Here is a 13,680-nt window from a genome sequence, read left to right as displayed (position 1 = left end):
AAACAAAGAGGCCACTCTCCCCTTCTGAGATGGCCCACACTCTGTCTGTGGGGTGTGTTCCTCTCTAAATAAATCCACTTCTTACCTATCACTTTGTCTCTCACTGAATTCTTTCTGTGATGAGACATCACGAACTTGAGCTTCATTAAGTCCTGAAACCACATACTGAAACCCCCACCAGGTGGGAGAAGTTAACTGTGTGCTGCCGCAAGCACGTCGTAGACCACGGACTGGTTGGAACCAGAAGGTTGATGATGCTGATTCCTACTTACCTCACCACCAACCAATCAGAAGAAGGTCCATGAGCTGATCACGCCCTCCTCTTTGAACCATTACTATAAAACTCCTCACTATCCCCTCCAGGTCGGAACACTCAGCTTTGAGAGCATTAGCCCTCTGTGGCCCCCTTTGCTTGGCAAAGCAATAAAACTATTTTTTTCAACTTCACCCAAAAAAAAAAAAGAAAAAAAAAAACAAAGAGAATGAATTGGGAGATTGGGATTGACATATATACACTACTATGTATAAAATAGATAACTAATGAGAACCTACTGTATAGCCCAGGGAACCCTATTCAACGATTTGTGATGATCTAAATGGGAAGGAAATCTAAAAGAGTGTATATATGTATATGTATAACTGATGCACTTTGCTGTACAACAGAAACTAACACAACGTTGTAAATCAACTATACTCCAATAAAAGTTAATTGAGGGCTTCCCTGGTGGCACAGTGGTTGAGAATCTGCCTGCCAATGCAGGGGACACGGGTTTGAGTCCTGGTCTGGGAAGATCCCACATGCCGCGGAGCAACTAGGCCCGTGAGCCACAACTACTGAGTCTGTTTGTCTGGAGCTTGTGCTCCGCAACAAGAGAGGCCGCGACAGCGAGAGGCCTGCGCACTGCGATGAAGAGTGGCCCCCGCTCGCTGCAACTAGAGAAAGCCCACGCACAGAAACGAAGACCCAACACAGCCAAAAATAAATAAATAAATAAAAATTTTTTTAAAAAAGTATTATTTAAAAAAAAAAAAAGTTAATTGAAAAAAAAGCGAGAGCAATAAAATGCTCTGCCAGGAGGAAATGGTAGGAATTAAGACACTGAAAAATTAAATTGAAAAAATTAAGGTACTGAAAAAACTGACAGCTTGAGAGAGGAAAAGAGTTTAGAGTCACATTGTCCAATACAGTAGGCACCAGTCACACAAGGTTATTTAAATTTAATAAAATTAAAAATTCAGTTCCTCAGTTGCACCGGCCGCATTTCAGGTATTCAACAGACACGTGGCTAGTGGCTACCACATTGGACAGCACAGAGTAGAACATTTCCATCATTGCAGAAAACTATTGGGGGGACTTCCCTGGTGGCACAGTAGTTAAGAATCTGCCTGCCAATGCAGGGGACACAGGTTAAGTCCCTGGTCTGGGAAGATCCCACATGTCACAGAGCAACTAGGCCCATGTGCCACAACTACTGAGCCTGCGCTCTAGAGCCCCCGAGCCGCAACTACTGAGTCTGCGTGCTACAACTACTAGAGCCCCTGCTCCTCAACAAGAGAAGCCACTGCAATGAGAAGCCCGTGCACCACAACGAAGAGTAGCCCCCGCTTACTGCAACTAGAGAAAGCCCGCACGCAGCAACGAAGACCCAGCGCAGCTATAAATAAATAAATAAATAAATAAATAAATAAATAAATAAATAAATTCATTAAAAAAAAAAAAAAGAGCCCTCATCCTTCCCTCCATCTCTTAAAAAAAAAAAAAAAAAAAAAGAAGAAAGAAAACTCTGTTGGATTGCCCTGGTCTCTAACAAAGGTCAAAAACTTGCAATGCATGGGCCAAATTTAGTTCATAGCAGTAAAGCATGATAGTTAAGAAGGCAGTCTCTAGAGTCAGATGCCTGAGTTCAAATCCTGCTCTGCAATTTATTATCCATATGACTTCGGACTACTTAATCTCTGTGCCTCAGTTTACTCATCTGTAAAGTGGAGATAATAGTAACTACCTAATAGGTTGTTATAAAGACCAAATACTTAATATCTATAATGTGCTTAGGAAAGTACCTGACATATAGTACGTACTTAATAAATACTTTGATTTGCCTGTTAGTTACTAACAAATGAAGTTGAGGATTTCTAAGTAAAAATCTAGGTTTCTGGGATTTTTTTTTTTTTCTTTTCTTTTGTAATGCCTAGTAACCCTGGCTGGAATTCTTGCAATGCTGCAATTGGCTGGAATGGAGTAGCAGTTGCCCAGTTAAGGTGGAGCACAAATCTCCAGGTGCCCACGTGTTCTTTTGGGGCATATTTTACATCAGCTGCACTCAGAGCAGGCATTTTCCTCTCAATTTGCACAAAGAGACGGGGTAGGCTAGTGGGCCGCCCTGGGGGAGGTAGCAAACACATGGGCATCAAGAAATGTCTTTAGGAGGGAGAATGCAAGTGGTTATCTGGGACACTGATATGTCATGTTCAATTTGGAGCTATAGCCCAGACTGTAGAGTGTGGTGATTCTGAGCCTCACATCTTTAGTAAAATCTGCTGCACACAGAGTTTGAGGTTAACGGTGCAGTATTTTTTGAGAAATGAAGGAATAAGGTGGTCCAGCAAGGAACAAAAATAGTGGTGAAAACAGAGTGAAGACAGAAATTTTTTTACGTGTCCAGAGGACTGATGAGTCCCTTGAAAAATCTTAGGAGCTTTTTTTGAGGGTGGTCACCAGAGAATGTGGAATAGAGGCTAGAGTCATTCTATTTGAATAATCAGGAAAGCATGACTCTCTAAGGCTGGAAATAGTGGCAATCTCTTGAGGCAGACTTTTGGGTTATAGACTCATGCACATTAAGGAAGGAGAGCAGAAAATGAGACTACAGTATTGGCAACTTTGTAATTTCCTTTTATCTCAGTGTATCCTGAACCATGTCATTATTCTTTTACCTCAGCAATTCTCAAGGAGGGGAGAGGTCATATCAGAATCAAACCATACAAAAAAAAAAAAGAATCAAACCATACAGGTGCTTCTTCAAGCCACACAGGTGTATCAGTCAGGGATTGGGTGAGGAAACACAACCACTTCCAGTGTTTAGATCAGAATGGATTCAGTACAAATATTAGTGAGTGATAACCAAATCCCTGGGTGGGTGGGAGGAGCAGGCTCAAGGGGGGCCATTCCCTCTGTCACCCTTAAGAAGGTTGAGTTCTAGGACATACTTGTCTTGCTACAATCCAGGTAGCAAGGGACCAGAAAGCTGGGACCACAGGGCTGCTGCCACCACACTAACCTGGACACCGGAATGTGGAATTCTGCCATTGTTGCCTCTACAATTTCCTCTCAACATCCTTGAGCCTGGGGACTGGATGTTGGCATCTCATGGCTTTGTTTGCCAGAAGCAAACAGCCCAAAGCAACAAGAATATGGCATGATCTCCACCTCACTTCCACTTTTCAAATCTCGTAGAAATGCCTCTAAGTGGCAGGACCTAATTTGTACCCAGAATCCTAGCTGCGTGCAATCTGGGAAGTAAGTGTAGCTCTATTTTCTCAGTGTCTGTAGCAGAGGAAGGACCACTGGTGTAAATGCTGCAGGCCCATCAACCACATCCAGCATAGAGATTCCAGTATGTCACCTCAAGAAATCATCGTCTCTGTTATGGGCAGAGTTATTTTTGCCCTCCCTGGGGTCCACGTCCCATTCTAATAATAGTCCTTCAGATTTCCTTGGGAGAATCACCTCTCCCACTTGCAACCCCTGTGGTTGGGTGAGGCTGATCCCAGACCCCAATCCCAGGAGAGGTACATGTACTAGCCCTGGGCAACTAGTGTACTCCATTTCCTGCTCTTGTTCAGCGTGTAATCCCTCAGAGAATATTTGAAGGGATGTGATATCATATCCCTGGAGACATCAGAAAGAGAAAGGACAGTCATTTATGTTGGACTGTTGAGACATTTACCAGCCTAGAAGCTGGGAGCAGAGTACTGACTCATTGTCTCTTTCTGCTGTACGATTTGGCAATTGTCTGGCCTGGGTGATACAGATGAGCAAATCCTTCACAGACATCTTTCAGTTTCAAACTATCTACAAAGAAAACAATCCTGATTTCAAATATTCTGCCCTTTAATTAAATGAAGCATTAGATTACAACCTCAATAATATTTGAAAAATGTTGCCCCCGTAACACCTTCAGACTCAGCCTAATTTTCCCCCCAACACACACACACACACACACACACACACACACACACACACACACACACACACACACTTATTCTAGCTCTACCTCTCACTTTCTCTTACTTCATTCTTCCTAGGTTGGGATCTGCATTCCTCAGCACCAACATCCACACAAGCTGGGTCACTTATCTTTCCAGGAATTAAACACAAGGACACAAAACTAAAAGGAGGAAGGAGAGGCAGAGAAGAGTGATCTGTTTAAGAAGTTCCTGGTCACTATATGTACCTGGAGACACAAACCTGCTTTCCATGGGGTCCAGTCCTGTTTGGCTGAGGGCCTGGGCAGTCTGTAGTGGAAACAGCTGTGAATGACACCAGAGGTCTGGCTCCAAACCTGCACAGACAAGGGACCCTGGGTAATCTCTGTGGGTCTCTGTTTCTCACTTATAAAATGAATAGGTTGGACTCATTTATTTTCTCGTTTTGATGGTTTACAGTCACATATTGAGTCAGCGTTTGATTTGAGGGTAAGATCACACAAGGCATGACAGTCTGCTTTAGAAATACCCCATTTGTAAAGAAGACAAACAGTATTATAGAAAAGCAAGAGCTCTGAGTTAGGAGTCAGGAAACCTGGGCTGCATCATAAACTGAGTATCACTGGGCAAGTCGCCGGGCTCCTCTGTGCTATAAAGGGAGAGGCTTGGAGCAGGTGGTATCTAATGGCCTTTATAGCTCTGAGGTTCTATATGAGCCCACGATTGAAAAGTCATCAAGAAGGTATCAGCTTTAATGTTTCACTGAGAAGTAAATCAGAAGGGAAAGTGAATGCCCTCAGCTGGGGTAAGAGGTTTGATGGCCTCCTGCGTACATGGGAGGCTTCCCTGCTGTTTGTCCCTGCCTCACTCCCAATGTCCAGATTTAAGGGCGGATCTGGCACATCTGAGTCGCGAAGCCAGCTAAATGAGCAGGACCTTGAGTTCTGCTGAGTCCTCCCATGGCTAGAGTCCAAGGGTTGAAGACCAGACTTTCTCAACCACTTATCAGGGCCCATTAGTGGCCCAGCCCAAGTGGCTACTTGGCAGTGAACTTTGGTTGATCTATTAAGTGCCCCAGAAGTGCCACTTTGGCTGGCACCTGCCAGGCCCCACACCACAGGGGACTTGTGACCTCCAAGTCTGGCTGCAGTGAAGGTCAGTAAAGGGCAACCATCCTTGGAGATTTTCCAGGCTGAGCCACTTCAGGGAGGTATCACAGGGGCAAGGACCACTTCTGAAAAGAACATGGAGTAAGGAAGCCTGGTGGGAACAGAACAGGGGCCTGGGGGAGGAAGCAGAGGCTACAAGGGATGGGGAACAAGGGTGGGGAATTCTGGATTTAACGCCAGAGGAAGAGCAGGGCTTGGGCTAAGTGAAATGAAAAGACATATGAAGTCCCAGAAATCGATTCCAGTGCAGGTAGATCTTTATGTGAATAACAGATTAAAATGTGTAAAATAGCATTCCAAGTAGCCTAATTACATACGCTACCTTTCACTGTTTGTTTCCCCTGATTTTAAAAGTAATGTAATTTAAGGTAAAAAATACAGAAAAGAGTAACCAAGAAAAGAAAATAATCTCACCACCTAGTGATAACCACTATTAATATGTTGGTGTGTTTCCTTCTGGTCTTTTATGTGTATGTACACAATATAAATTTTAAAGGGATGATACTATATAAGATTTTTTCTAATCTGCTTTTTTCACCGGGTACCATATCATGAATATTTTTTTCTTCTCAGTCAATACTGATTCTTGCCATCATTTTTAATGACTGCATGACGTTTGATCATACAGATGTACTATTTTTTATTTAACAATCCTTTATCATTAGATATTTAAATCATGTCTATTTTTAACTATTATACACATACTTCTTTGAATCTCCTGGCACATACATCCTTGCATATCTGTCCAATTATTTCCTTAAGGTAAATTCCCAAAAGTGGAGGTGCTAGGTCAAAGTGTGATATACATATTGACATGTTGACATATTTCTTTACCACCAGTGTCCGATGCTTGACCAACTTTTTTTGGGAGGGCCAGGATTTATTTATTTATTTGGCTGCACGAGCCGCTGTGGCACTCGGAATCTTTGTTGCCTTGTGCGGGATCTTTAATTGCGGCACGCAGGCTCTTTTAGTTGTGGCATGTGGGCTCTTTTAGTTGCGGCATGTGGGATCTAGTTCCCTGACCAGGGATCGAACCTGGGCCCCCTGCTTTGGGAGCACGGAGTCTTAACCACTGGACCACCAGGGAAGTCCCCATGCTTGATCACCTTTGAGTTAACAGCTTTGCACTTTTTGTATTAAGACCATGAATTCTTTAACATCAGAATTACACAAGTTTTATCCTTTGACCCCGTAATTTCACTTCTGAGAAAATGCTTAAAGAAAATATCTAAATCACATACACATAAACTACTTATGTAGATAGATTGATTCATAGGTGAATGACAGATTGTGGGAAGCAGGGGCTGTCTGAATAAAGTAGTTGTTTTGGGCAATCATTATTGTCCCTGTGGACTGGAAAGGGCAACCTTAAGTGTGTCAAAGCCTTCTCCCCACCTTTGCTCACTGAGGGAGGAGGGGCAGGCAATTACTCCTAGTTCCTTGGATGGTGCCACCATTGTGCCAAGGGTGGACCACCTGCTTATACCGCTCTCTCTACCCTCAGCCTCCAGAACCTCCCCTCACCTTCCTTAATGACATCAGGCCTTGGTTCATACACACCTGCTCCACCCTGTCTGTCAAAGGTCACCAGTGATATGTACCCAAGTATTTTTGCAGCATTATCATGAGGCAGGATGATAATTTAAGATGATAACTGATATGTTCTTTCCCTTCCTCAAAATCCCGTTTAGTCTAAGACCACCATCCCTCCTTTGGGGTTGTGAGACTTGAGGGCACCTAGAGAAAAAGAGTCAACAAAATGTCAGCTTTGGGGAATTCCCTGGTGGTCCAGTGGTTAGGACTCAGCACTTTCACTGCCGTGGGCCCAGGTTTAATCCCTGGTCTGGGAACTAAGATCCTTCATGCCCTGTGGTGCAGCAAAAAAAAAAAAAAAAATTAGGCTTTTAAGGACTTCTCTGGTGGCACAGTGATTAAGAATCCGCCTGCCCATGCAGGGGACACAGGTTCGAGCCCTGGTCCCACATGCCGCAGAGCAACTAAGCCTGTGCGCCACAACTACAGAGCCCATGTGTCACAACTACTGAAGCCTGCATGCCTAGAGCCCGTGCTCCACAACAAGAGAAGCCACCGCAATGAGAAGCCCGCACACCACAAGGAAGAGTAGCCCCCGCTGGCCACAACTAGAGAAAGCCCGCACGCAGCAATGAAGACCCAACGCAGCCAAAAATAAATAGATAAATAAATAAATTTATTATTTAAAAAAAAAGACCTTATTAGAGAGGGAAGACAGGTGGAGAGTTTGAAGAGGAAACAAAACAGCAGGAACTGTGTATCTGACCCCATCTGAAGTTCAGTAAACCCCCTCTATTGATTCCTAGGCAAGGCTTAGGCAGGCAACAAATAAGCTTTACAGGCAAATCTCCCACCATTATGTGCAGACACTATGGAGTAGAAATGACAGCTATGCACGTCTAGGCTTGGGACCAGAAACAGTTTCTCCCAGCTTCTACACCCTACTCTTGGTAGGGGTAGGGGGTGGGGACTCCTGTCTGGGTTCGGAGAGGCCGCATGGAAAGATAGGATGTGGTTACACATCAGCAGGTTGTCAGGATAGAGGGGGAACCCTTCCCAGCTCCCACTGACACACCGCCACCCCTGCCCCCTTTCTATGAGCCAGACAGGGATGGCTCACCTGTTACACTGGAATAGGAGGCCACCATGGGACAAAGCAGACGAAGGTCAAGGAGAGGTTATCCCTTCCCCATTTACTCCTTGGTGACATTTGTATAACTCCCTCAGAAACAGAGAGGTGAAGAGCTAGAAAGAGCAGAAAGATTCTGATTATGACTGAGTTTACCTAGAAGTGATTATTGATTATGTTCTTTGTTCTAGAGACCTGGGGCTTAAGAAAGAAATTTAGTTCAATTATAGGAAAATAAAAAGTTATAATTTTCTGCACTTGAGGTCATGCAACTGTGAAATTTGAACCTCCTTTTTTTACAATAGTGAAAAATTGCAAAACCTGGAGTATCCAATAAAAGGGGAACAATTGCAGTGTTATGCAATCATTTAATGTTGACAAATACTGTACAATAATATAAAGATGTTTATGAAAAAAAAGATGTTTATGATATGATGTTAAGTGAAAAAGTAGGATATAAAAATGTACGTCCTGGGACTTCCCTGGTGGCGCAGTGGTTAAGAATCCGCCTGCCAATGCAGGGGACATGGGTTCGAGCCCTGGTCCAGGAAGATCCCACATGTCGTGGAGCAACTAAGCCCGTGCGCCACAACTACTGAGTCTGTGCTCTAGAGCCCTCAAGCCACAACTACTGAAGCCCACACGCCTAGAACCTGTGCTCTGAAACAAGAGAAGCCACTGCAGTGAGAAGCCCGCACACTGCAAGGAAGAGTAGCCCCCGCTCGCCGCAGCTAGAGAAAGCCCACGCAACAACAAAGACCCAACGCAGCCAAAAATAAATTTAAAAAATTAAAAATTAAAAAAATACTGTGCAAGCTGAAACTCATGCATAGCAATCTTAATAATCAATGAGAAAAAAAATCAATGAGAAAAAGTATGATTGTTCTGTGACTTAAATAGTTTGGTCAAAACATTAAAAGCTCTACTGTCAGTTATAAGTGTTTAGGAAAATGAAAAAAAGAAAAGAAAGTTAACATTTACTTAGTACACTGTTATTTAAAACACTAGAAACATTGAAAATTAAAATGTTTTATTTCTTTGTAAAAGTTATCAGTGCTTACCTTCTCATATAATTTATGATACAGAGCAAGCAACTTTTCTATGACTTGGCCAATTGTTATACCCCTTTCTAAGTTCGGATCAGCTTCCCACATTTTATCCTTTGAACTTTCAATGTCATGAAATATCCCTGAGACTTCCTTTAATGGGGCCACCCAGCTAAGCTCCTCCCAAATTCCTAACCTACAGAAGCTGTGTGAGACAATAAATGTTTGTTGTCGTTTAAGTTGTTAAGTTTTGGGGTAATTTGTTGTGCAGCAACAGGTAACAATCAGTAGTTACAATAAGACTAAATACTTCAATTAAAAGAGAGATTCTCAAACTGGATTAAAAAGGAAGCATATGCTTCCTATAATAGGCACATCTTAATATAAGGATGCAGAAAGGATGGTTGTAAAATAATCCAAAAAGGTACACCATGCACTCAAAAACAAAAAAAACCCCAAACAACCCAATTAAAAATGGGCAAATGACTTGAATAGACATTTTTCCAAATAAAATATACAAATGACCAACAAGCTCATTGAAAATATGCTCAACATCATAATCACTAGTGAAATGCAAATCACAACCACAGGGAGATACAATCTCATTCTCATTAGGATGGTTACTACTTAAAAAAAAAACAAACAAGCAACGACAACAAACAGAAAATAATTATTGGTGTATTGTGAGAGTTGACTGATTTTCCAATAAAAAGAAGGAGGGCTTCACCATGCATATGCTAACAATAACAACAAAAAACCTGGCGTAGCTATCTTAATATCATACAAGGTAGACTTTAAAGCAAAAAGCATCATTAGTAATAAATAAGGACATTTCATAATAATAAAATATTCAACAATCTGGACAATGTAAAAATTCTAAATCTCTATACTCTTAATAACACAGTTTCAAAATTGAGCAAGCAAAAATTAATGCAACTGAAAGTGAAAATAGCCAAATCTACACTCACAATGGGAGGTCTTAATACCCTCCCGTTGTGGTAAAGATATAAAAGATTTCAACAAAAAATGAAAAAATTATTAAAGCAAACAAAAAAATTAGTAAAGATATAAAAGATTTTTAACAAAAAAATCAGTAATGATACAAAAGATTTCAACAACCAACTAAGAAACCTGATTTATTTAACATGTATAGAACACTCAACAATTGCAGAATACAAACTAGCATTTATTAGGCAGATGAAACATTTACCAAAATTGAGTATAGTGACAATATTTGTGAGTCTTCATGAATCTTAGAGTATTTAAATCATAGAGTATTTTCGCTGACCACGATGGAATTAAACTCAAAATGAACAACAGAAAGGTTAGCTAGAAAAATCTCTATATGCTTGCAACATTTTTGATATACTTCTGTATGATCTACAGGTCAAAGAAGAACTCCCAATGGACATGAGAAAGTATTTGGAATTAAATGATAATACAAATATGACATATCAAAGCTTATGGAATGTACCTGGGCTAAAGGAAAGTTTACAGCCTTAAATGCATATATTAGAAAGGAAGAAAGACTGAGAGTTAATGTTCAAAGGAGCCATGTCAAGAAATATTTTTAAATGACAGATTAAACCCAAAGATAATGAAAGAAGAAATAATTAAGATAAGAACATACTTCAATGAAGTAGAATGCAAACATAAAGTGGAGACTATTAATAAAGACAAATGTTGATATTTTGAAAAGACTAATTGTTAAACCCTTGGCAAAACTGATAAAAAAAAGAGAAAAGGTTTAAATAACTATTATCAGGAATGAAAAAAATATATCACTAGAGAGTCTACCAATATTTTAAAAATGATATCACAAACAGTTTTATTCCAATAATTTCTACACTTTGGTGAAATGGGCAAATTAAGAGAAAAATTAAACAACAACAAGAACACAAGAAGAAACGGAAAAATCTTAATAGTTCTATACTTATGAATAAAATTAAATCAATACTTAAAAACATTCCACAAAATCATTCCAGGCCTAGGTGGCTTTGTCATTGAATCCTGCCAAAATATTAAAGGACGAAATCATGATAATTTTACATTAACTTCATTTCTGAGCCTCAGTTTCCTCACCAGTAAAAAGCAGGTTGGACTAGCCAAGCTCAGAAGTGTCTTCCAGTGTCTGCCCTTGATATCTCTCTTGGTGCCCCTTCTGGGAGACCCCCATCCAAAGGTGAAGTTGAGGACATTTGTCTTTGATGGGAAAAGATTTCAGAATTCTGCTGTATAGTATGCGCTGACCAGCATTGGGTGAATGGAAGTCACCTGGGCCCTCTTCTCCATGCTCTATAATGTGCTATGAATGTTGCCATCTGAACTGAGATAGGTTCTCCTCCAGTGGTCCCATAATCCCCACCACTGTCCTTTACTCCCAGGGAAGCATAGGAAGCTGAATAGTGTCCTGTAAGAAGAACCACAGGATGAAGGGGGCAGAGGGTCGTGGGTGTAATATTAATTTCAAAACCTCAGTTAGGGGCTTCCCTGGTGGCGCAGTGGTTGAGAATCTGCCTGCCAATGCAGGGGACACGGGTTCGAGCCCTGGTCTGGGAAGATCCCACATGCCGCGGAGCGACTAGGCCCGTGAGCCACAATTGCTGAGCCTGCGCGTCTGGAGCCTGTGCTCCGCAACAGGAAGGGCCGCGATAGTGAGAGGCCCGCGCACCGCAATGAAGAGTGGCCCCCACTTGCCGCAAATAGAAAGCCTTCGCACAGAAACGAAGACCCAACACAGCCATAAATAAATAAATAAATAAATAAATAAAATTAAAAAAACAAAAAACAAAAAAACCTCAGTTAGCCAGAATCTTCATATATACCCTTTAAGCATTAAAACTCTATTTTAACCATCTTGATTGGACATTATGCTAAATATATTTTATCCATCCTTTCTTTCCTAAGTATAGATGAACAAGTATACATTCTTTAGCTTTTTCTTCAGAATATAGGGTCATAGTGATGAATATTAGATATTGTAATCTCAGAGAAGCAATCAGGGAAATTAAAATACATATAGTTATTTGATTCTACACCAACTAAATCTTTCCAGTCTTCTGTGATTTTTGAATTCTTGTCGTCCTTAAAAAAAAATCTTCTTCCTACATTTCAGGCTGTTTGCTGTCACCTTGTGTATTATAAATGTGTTTTCTTAGCAGGAACATTTCCCTTTTTCAAATGTGCTCCTATTTTTCTGTGAGTTAAGAGAAGAGACTATCAGGTATGTTAGCATTGTGTGTAAACTAGGAGTAAATAAACCCCGATGAAACTAAGATGGAAAAGTTTTATTGACATATTAACCTATGCACATACTTTCTCCCCCTTCATTCAAGTAGATAATAGATCTTGTGCTACTAGTCTCAGGGAGAATTTGTGGTTCCTACTGATGAAATAGGGATTGATAAGAGATGAATTTCTTCTGATCAGGGTTTCTTATGACCTGGGGCCCTTGAACTTAGACGGGAAAAAATTACATTTTTTTTTTCTCTAACCTGTATCTGAAAAATAGCATTTCCTTCAATTTTGAGTGTAGGCAACAAATTGCTGCTGTATGAACAGTATCTGTGCCTTTGCCATCAGCAGAAATTAGCTATTTTCATATCCTTTTATGGTTGTTGCAATATGTTGAAATATTGTTTACATATATCACTACCTCAAAAGTACGAAGTTATTAGACCATCACTAGATCTCGGTATTTAATGTGCTTTTTTTAGAAAACCCATGCGTTACTCTATCATAAGTCTGTTTTTTAAAATATTTTAATAATCGTGCATCAGTATTTCCCCTCAGGCTGGTGGAAGGAAAGAAGAGCAGAGAGGGCTGTGATACTGAGAGCAGGAAGGCTGGGTCCTTGGGGAGGGTACGGTCGCTCACTGCACCTAGGGACAGAGTCCCAGGTCGCCAGATTGGAGTGCAAACAGTTGACAGAGCCACTGCAACCTGTGGGGACCAATGCCTGAGGACCTGATGGACCCCCCCCAAAAAACCCTCCCCAAACTGTACATAACCTGTGGGAATGGGGGACCCCCAAAAAACCAAACTCTTGTTCTTATAAAACTGAGTTTGGGAGCTGAAGTATGTGGCAGCTACAAAGGCTTCTCTAGTGACTGAAAGGCATGGCTTCAATTACAAGACTTCTATGCACTGTAAACACAAACAGCCCGGAAAAGGTTAAATACCTGCGTTCAGATTGTAAGATCTAGCCCAGGTTTGCTGTGTATATTGTAATGTTAAATGAAAAAAGAACTCCCTTTTGCGTTATAGTCATTTGGGCTCATATATGACAGTTGAATAATTAAAAAAAAAAAGAAAGAAAGAAAGAAAGAAAAAACAACCTCTAATTGGATTGCTGAGGGCCTTTGACGGAATTCCTGAATAGGGGCTCTGTTTCAGATAGGGGCTGAAGTATGGCAGCCTGCACGAGTCCAGAGCTGGGAGAGGCCGTGTATAGTCCTGGCCTCTGTGTTTGCTGCCTCACGGTCAGCGGATCAAACTGGGACCCCGGACATCTTTGCACTGAGCCCAGTCTCCACTGCCTCCATCAGAGTCTACACTGGCAGCCTCACGGACCAACTCAGCTCTCTCACCTCTT

General features: G+C 41.4%; 1 long non-coding RNA gene across 3 annotated transcripts in view; it reads right to left on the bottom strand.

Annotated features, from left to right (window-relative positions):
- The window catches only part of LOC309617905, a 62,689-nt gene that overhangs the window by 32,270 nt on the left and 16,739 nt on the right, over positions 1–13,680 (bottom strand). For 2 of the 3 annotated variants that reach the window (XR_014238179.1, XR_014238181.1), the window contains one exon: positions 4,469–8,156. This is a non-coding gene — a long non-coding RNA (uncharacterized lncRNA). The remainder of the gene's footprint in view (positions 1–4,468; positions 8,157–13,680) is intronic. The other variant, XR_014238180.1, reaches the window with a different exon arrangement.

Source organism: Balaenoptera borealis, assembly GCF_965194805.1.
Source record: "Balaenoptera borealis genome assembly, chromosome: 20".
NCBI lineage: Eukaryota > Metazoa > Chordata > Mammalia > Artiodactyla > Balaenopteridae > Balaenoptera > Balaenoptera borealis.
The sequence above is the reverse complement of the archived record's forward strand: the minus strand, read 5'-3'. Positions and strand labels throughout refer to the sequence as shown.